Below are 8,427 nucleotides of genomic sequence, written 5' to 3' on the forward strand. Positions count from 1 at the left end.
GCCTCACAACATGAGATACAATTAAAGGTCATCTGCTATGGCAGAGAACATATGCTGATGTTATTAAACATATGGGGAAAAAAAAAAAAAGGAAAATTGCACTGAACTCAATGCAACAAAATAAAATAAGGATAGTGTGTACAGGAAGCTGCATCTGTCACATCCCCAGCTGTGATTGTCCTGCAAAAATTTAACAAAAATCCCACAAGTAAAACTGCTCATTTTTTAAGTTGACAGGAGACTTCTTTTGACAGTGTAGAATATGCCATCAGTTTACATACCTTATCAAAACCTCAAAAATGCTAGTGTCATTATGAACGTTATACAAGCAACACTACACTACCAAAACTAACAAACAAGTAATTAATTGCAGATGATACCTACTGAAACACAGGAATCCCTAACAAAGTTTCCCATAAATCTCAAACATTTTTTTCCCAGGAATTTTCTTTAGGGAAAATTACCCCTTGAGGTAGCCCAGCACTGACATAAAGAGATTATTTCTAACAGCCAGAAAGTATATCGTTTGTATATGTAACAGCTTTGTCATCACTTTCACAGATGTTTGCAAATCTTGGTTGTCACAGCTGTTTGATGGGTATTCTCACCTTCTGGGGCCCAAACAACTGAACTGCACTTCAAATTCTCGTTCTCTGTCATATGGGCGTGATACCGCATGGTGTCAGAAAGCCGTGAGGGTGCACACATCCATGAGGAAGGTGACCTGGGACCGTGGGTGACAGCATGGTGGGCAGGGTAGGGGTGTCACCCAAAAGAGGCCCAATCCCACAGTACTTGAACAAGGAGAGCAGAGAAAGATCAGTGACAGTAACCGAGGACAGAAAAGGTCCTGGGGTGGCTGGGGAGGGCCATGGGGACATTGATGGGGACAGGCAAAGGCCTAGCCAAGGCAGCAGGTGGGGGTCTGGGCCAGTGAGGAGATGTCATGGCACAGGCAACCCTACAACACAACCCAGGCGAGGGCCAGGGCAAAGGGCCTGAGCTCCAGTGCAGCCGCTGCATGAAGAGGAGAGGCCCACAGAGGCTGTTCCCAGACCTTGTCCAAGGTCACCCCACAACAGAGCTGGCCCTCACCACCCACATCCCGGCCCTGGGAGGAGGAAAGAGTTTGCAAAGCTCATTGGTGCATGCTGGAACCTGACACATGGCTGCTTTCCTGACCTAGATAGGACTTGAACCTTTACCTCGCTGTAATCCCAAATGAAATGTTCTTGCTTTTGGGAGGTTTACAGGTAGGCCAAGATTCTTCATTACTGGAAGCAGAAAGTAGGAGGTGTGACTGTGTGAATCCATCACTCACGTGAGTGTGAAGCAGTTAGTTCTGATTTTTATCAATTCATGTAAAAGCTGTCACCCGGTATCATAAGCCTGCAGAGACTTAGAGTACTGAGAGCTAGCACTGCCTGCCTCCACTAGAAATAAATTTGTATCCCTGAGAAGATCCATTAAGGGAAAAGCAATATGAGAAAATTGGATGCCTTGAATATAGTCTGTATTAAATATGAGAATACGACCAATCTGCTCCATCTAACATAACAGATTGTTTGCTCAGGTTCTTTTTAACTTCATCCAGATGTAGCTGAAGTGCATTTCTTGGCTATCAACTGTGCTTGTTTGGTGTGTGAAAAACATCTCCCGCGTTCAGAATAGAACACACAGGCTCCCCCCCCGTGATAGCAGCAAGAGGGACCCCCCAGGAGCCTGCTTCCCTCTGCCTTGAAGGTCTTCTTAACAGCATGGATTAGTCTAGAAATATGGGACAAAACTCAGTCTCATGGACTATATGTAGATGTTTTTCCACTAAATGCACCCCAGATGTTCCCAATAATCCTATGTGTAGACAAATAGTGACCCAGACCTTGAATTTTCAGTTCAGTTTTAATTTAGGGCTACCAAAGGAATAAAAAGAACACTGAAAAATTGAGCCAACACCATCCATTTTAAATTCCTTCTGTACATCTGAATTTGATGCCTCTTTGTCTGAACCTTATAAAATCTTTATATGCTGCATACAGGGTTAGGTTATGAACACAGTGGAATGTCTTGGTGTGACTGATCACAGAGTCATAGAATCATTTAAGTTGGAGAAGACCCTTAAGATCATTGAGTCCAACTGTTAACACTACCAACTGATGGCTCAGATGACAATGACTTTCAATGCTGATTAAAATCCAGTCCAAAAAATGAGTCAAAAATCAGTATATTTCAATGAATAGCAGTCTTAATATAAGTTTTTGATGACTTACAAAAATCACATTATAAAATAAGTAATTGCCTACAAAAACATTGTTTAGAATTTGAGAGGATAATGGAATTATCAAATATATATAAGAATAGGTCAAATTGTTATACCTTCTCATTAGATACTTAAAGGGTTTGGGGGGCTTTTTTCTTTGATCAGATATTGTGTATAGAGGATTTCACAAAGTTTTCAGGAAAGCTTATCAGTTAGTGCACAGAATCAGATTATTGTTGATTAACTTAAAAGTGATCTTGAAAAAATTAATTTGTTGTTCAAAACCATGATTTATTCCACATAGGATGGGGTGGGGAACAAAGCTGATTCCCCATAATGAAACACTGTTTCTTAGGTATTCAAACTGTAATTGAGTGATGCCTGAGGAACAAAGCTTCAAAACAAAATCCAATGTACAGTATCCTTGATAAAATATCTTGTAGTGCAGTTCCATTGGATGGCAAGCTGTTTATGAGACCTGAATCATCTTCACCATAGAGCGAGCAGTCATCAATCTCTCTCCTTGTTGAAGTTTCATAGTTTAAGCACTGAATAATCAAACAGGCCATTAAAAGTGGTGTTTAATAATAACTATTTGAAAAGCTCATCTGAAAGCAGATAGTGCTTCTGTGTGACTGTCTGCTTTATATATGCCCCAGTATCAATATACTGTGAGAACAGCATATGGTTTCTTTGATGGAAAGTAATGGAAAATGACAGACTGTTTGAAGATGCTGTGGTGCCAATTTCATGAATAATGCATTAGGGTAACAGGTATAATCAGTGCAGTTTAATAGTCTGCAGCCTCCAGAGATACAGCAGCAGCATACAGAGGAATTATCCTTGTACCAGGACCACCTGACACTTATCTTTTTTCCTTGACTTTATTTGATCGAGACTACACTAAAATAAAGTCTTTAAAAAGGCAGAGTCAGAACCAAAAATGTTATGTCCTGAGTCAGAATTAATTTAGTATACATGTGCTGTGTGATTCACTTTTTAATAATAAGCATAATTTTTAAAATACCTTTTCTCTGTTTTTAAAATGAACATAGGTTTTTAGAGCTTCAAATTTTAGAGGAAAAGCAATCTTATGGTTGTCATTCATGCATTGAAACCATTTTCCATTTTGTACAAATGAGTTTATGTCATTTCAAATGATGCAGCACATTGCATATACACCAAAATGTTTTTAAATTTAATTAGTTTCCTATACCAAAAATAAGTATAAGACTAATTTACAAAAAAACTGTTTTGCAGAATGCCGGTAAAAGATTTTGCATGAAGCATGTACTGATTTGTGTTTAATGGTCATAGAAAAGCTCTATGAAAGAGATTTACACTTAGGCACACATAGTCCTCTCTGCATGTGGGTCTTACATTACAATGTCACGACTCCACAACAATGAATATAAGTTAGGGTAAATGACTTGGGACACAGGGTTTCGGTCCTTGTACCTCCACTTTTATTCAAGGAAAGATGCCTATGTTTCTGAGTTAAAAGTTCCATTTTCTCCCTGACAAATGAGCTACAGTGATGTATGTCCAAGTTTCATCTCTATGAATCTGTTCTGCTTGCTATATATGTGCATCTGAAAAGCCATATTGGCAGATCTCACTTTTAAAAAAATTCATTGTGGCTTTTGAAACAGCATTCTACAAGTCAGCTGGGCAGTGAGTGGTAGCTTCATATATGTGTGAATATATACTCATATACATTCATGTGTATTCATATATATACACATCCTACAAATGAGAAAAAAAAATTGAAATCTAGGCTAGGTTAATGTAGGAAATATTATGAGAAAATAAAATAAGGTGATCAAATGGTGATGAAGTCAGCTGGCACAAATAAGTTGCTACAGAACACTATTGCTGATGAAATGAACTGTTCTATGTTACGATAGTCTGTTCTGGTCTTTCCACCCTTTCTTCATTGCAGTTATAATTGCATGTATAATTACTGCATGTTTTGCAGCTCTTAGCAAAACAAGTATATGCAAAAATGCATTATAACATGTTGGGACCAAAATACTGTATTTTCAGAATATCTAGGTTTTTTTAACTATGAATACCTAGCAATAAAACCCAAATTGTGTCAGTCGTTATTAGAAGTGTGATGGTTCTTACGCTAGAAGCATTTCCTATTCTTCCAGTTAGCAAAAATCTTGTCTTGTAAAGGGGAATATATTTGAGCATGGAAAATGTAAGTTTCTGGTTTCTAAACTGGTCCTGGGAAGTATATATTACACTTTCCATAACCTGGGAAATTTAGCATACAGGAAAGATAAATTCTGTAACCACCTGCCTTTCCTTGCAAGGTTTTTTTCCTATGGACTGTGTGAAGACATTAGGAGCTTTTGGCTACCAAGATGGTTTGAACCCATCCTCTTATTAAAACCTCCCTTGTCAGTCCCATCTAATACTCAAGACCCCTCTATAGTTTTTAGGTCAGCCATTACTGGCAGAGTTATAGCAGATTTTTATTGTCATTGCTTGCTTTCTTGGCCATAAAGATTTTATAATGCTAGAAAGTTCTGCTGTGTTCCAACCACAATGAAAATCATAGCAGATACAGTAAATCATAGCAGATACAGAAGTGATTGTAGGCCTAGAGGAGTAGGTTTTGTAATAAAATCTCCTCATGGTTTAGTAGATCCAGAATAAGTGCAATATTCTTTATAAACTACTCTTTCTGCTGGATTAAGAAAATAAAGCAAAGCAACAAGTGACAGACTGAATCATTTCCCCATCTATTGGACTGGTTCGATGTCTGAGCTTTTAAAAATACTCCAAAATTGTACCATTTGCCTGAACTTACTCAAAAGTAACAAAATAAATGCCCAGCCTACAGAGTATCAACTGTCACTTCCAATGCTGTCACAGTGGCATAAAACTGGTGCAATGAATAGTTAGTACCAGAATAGCTGATAAAAGTTTAATTATGATCATCCACTTGGTATTCATACTTATTTAGCACATGTCCTCCATATGCTGTGCATGAATATCAGAAGAAAGAAGTGTGAGCGCAAAGAATAATCTAAGCGCTTTCATGGGAGCATGGAATTAAACACAGGGAATTCTTCCAGGTCAAGTTTAAGCATGGGGTCAAACTGCAGCAGTTTACACGTACAATAGATGAAAAGCTAAAATAGCCACTACGTTTTGGAGTCTGGGGATGTGATTAGAGAAAATGGTTTTCCTAGGACAACTCTAAATCAGTCAACTATAAGATATTTTGAAAATATTGTGTGCAGAAATGACTATTGAAACTGTATGGTCTTGTTGGTTTAGAAAGACCAGCAACAAGAGAAATTCCATGCACATGGGACTGCATTTGAAACCCCCCGCAAAAAAGATGTATACCCACCTACAACACCGTTACATAAAGTTCCAGGCATAAATAACAGCAGAGAAGAAAGTAGGTGTCTTCTGATTGCTGAAGATTTACCAACCCACTTGCAGCAGACTTCCCTCCTGTCAAGTGTGCTGAGGTGTGCAATACCATGCGGACCACTTGTCCTTATGATGTGGACATTGGCGATCCACGCTGCCAGCTTGAGCCTACCTCAAAGATTGCCATTCTGTGGTTGTGGGATCATAAACCACCAAGGGAGATTCTTCAGGTCTGCCTCTCTACATGGAAACTTACAGCTGTAAGCAGAGGCCAGAAAACAGTTCATGACATACCCACCGGAACTGATATGGGGATTAGGACTCCTTTCACATCAAGCACATCTTCAGTCAATGCAGTGCAAGTGTTAACAATTCATAGACAACTAAATTATGGTCAGAACAACTGCAGGGACCTCATATGCCATACTTCGGTGGAAGGGCTAAGACAGCCTTTTGGAAAGCCCTTGGCAGTTCTGAAGACAGATGTGGCAGGAGTGTATGGAGAAGCAATAATTTTTGAGAACAGACCAGCACCAAGAGCTCCAGCAGAGCTGAGTAGCCAGCTGGCTCCAGTGGGTCTTACACGAACACACATACACACACACACACGCGCGCGCGCGCATGGTAACAATGGCTCCAAAAGTAAATCAAATCCTGATGGAGATCAGAGCGTCTCTTCAGGAAACTATAACTCATGCAACCTGAAACATCTCTGACATTCTTCCATATGGGCAACTCGATAGTCCTCCAGAAACTGGAAATATTGTTATCTGCTCTGCTCAGCATCCTGAGTTAGTTGTTGCCTTAGCTTTGTGTCCTTTTTTTTTTGGCTTTACCTTCTCACTTCTGTGTTCCAGGGCAGACACAGGACAGATGGCCTGACTGTCTTCTCTTTCCAATTTCTCCTACAGCAGGGAGGAGATTGGATGGGAAGAGCAGTGCAGCAGTTCCTTTATCACCAGAAAAAAATGTTGAGAGATGAAAAGCCTTAAAGATCTATGAAGACACAATGCACTTCTCTGTTGCTTGTACAACAACCTCTCCACTGCCCCCTGACTCTCAAGGGCAAAGATTTCCGTAAGGAGTGCAGACATAGACTCATTCCTTTGTTGACCATCCCCAGGGATGACTGTTTGAATAAGAACTGTGAATAGGATGATTCATCATCTGATGAATATCCCTTATGCTTTCCTTCTCACTGTGGCATAGAGACCACAGCTGCAAGGGCAGCACAAGACGGCTCAGCTGCCAAAGAAATTCCAGCAAAGAGAGTATTTAAAGAGACTGGGTTGCATAATGCAAAGGAGAGGGTTGCCAAAGAAAGATGACTGAGATGCCCTCTAGAAATGTCAGTGTCTCGCTAGCCTTCACTGAGTGAAGAGGGAGTCAAGAATTACCCCCAGAATAGTGGGAAAGGCCTTTGAGTACTGTAATGTGTCATGTTGGAGAGGGAGAGAACCTACGTATACCAGCTCTATGAAACATAGCCTGGTACAGGTGCCCTTGGGAAATTTAATTCCTCCCATATGCTCAGCTTCCAACACCAATATTGAGCAAGCTGGTTCCAACTGGCTGAGACCTATGAACTGGGTTTCTGGCATAATTTCAGACAAGTTATGGCACTGCCCTCCTGATCCATCCTCAAGCTATGTACAAGTATTGGAAAGCCAAACACTCAGCAGGATGAGCCTTTTGTACTGGTGTTGAGAGGGCCTAGGGTTCTGGTCAGGCTAGGAGAAAAGCCAACCTTTCCTTGCAGTATCTACCTCCTCACCAGGATGCAAATGCCCTGCATGGGTGTTATGATCTATACTATTTCTTTCTTCCCCTTTGAATGGACTGAACTGCACACCAGGAGCAGATAGTTGAGTATGGATAGTGGTTCAGTGACTGGTGGTCCATTGGACCAAGTGTGGTTTTCCTTCAACATTGGGAACATCCTCTTTTTCTTAAACTAGAAATATCTTTGCTCTCCTTTCCTCTCACACCTGGCAGCTGACTGTCAGAAAATCCCACAGATCACAAATCTCTCAGACCTTTCTTGACATGGCATGACAAGAATGATCATTTCCTTGAGCCATTTTCACTTCTGTGAAAATGAAGTCTGAAGTACTTCCATTTTTTGTGTTGGTTTGGGGTTTGTTTTTTTTTTTTGGGGGGGGGGTAAGGGGAGAGGGAAAAGCAATAAGTGGGAACAAAGGAGGAGCAAATTAAAACAGAAAACAGAAGGCAACGATATATATATAAATGTATGAGTTGGAAGCATGTCTTGCTAACATTTTTGTTTCACCAAAAAGTCATTTATTATAAACTTTCTTTCTAGGAACATATGTAGATTCTGATAAACTAGATCAAGCAGCTGTAGTTCCAAATTTTGAGAGGAAAAAAAAAAAAAGAAAAATGTAACTTTTATGACCCTACCCTCCTTTTCTCTTCTCCTGATACCCAAATTTAGTCTTGCTAAAGGTTCTGTAGACTTTTTTTACACATCATCTCATTATTGATTTCATTATTGGCTAAGTTATGCACTTTAGCTTGGGAATTCCAGAGAATTACTAGGTTTGGTAATACAGAGATTGTTATAAATAGGGAAAAGTACCTAAATGTCCTCTGGAGAATACTTATAACAGAAGGAGGTAAATTACTTCAGGGTTATATGGATGGTACCAAAGTAGCAAAGAGGATAGTAGGCAGGATGAAAAAAAACACAGAAATGGGTGTAAGAGGATAATACAAAGAGACAAGTTAGTTTTCAACTTAAGAAGGGTGTAAAG

Source organism: Buteo buteo, chromosome 3 (genome assembly GCF_964188355.1).
Source record: "Buteo buteo chromosome 3, bButBut1.hap1.1, whole genome shotgun sequence".
In the NCBI taxonomy this organism is placed as follows: Eukaryota; Metazoa; Chordata; class Aves; order Accipitriformes; family Accipitridae; genus Buteo; species Buteo buteo.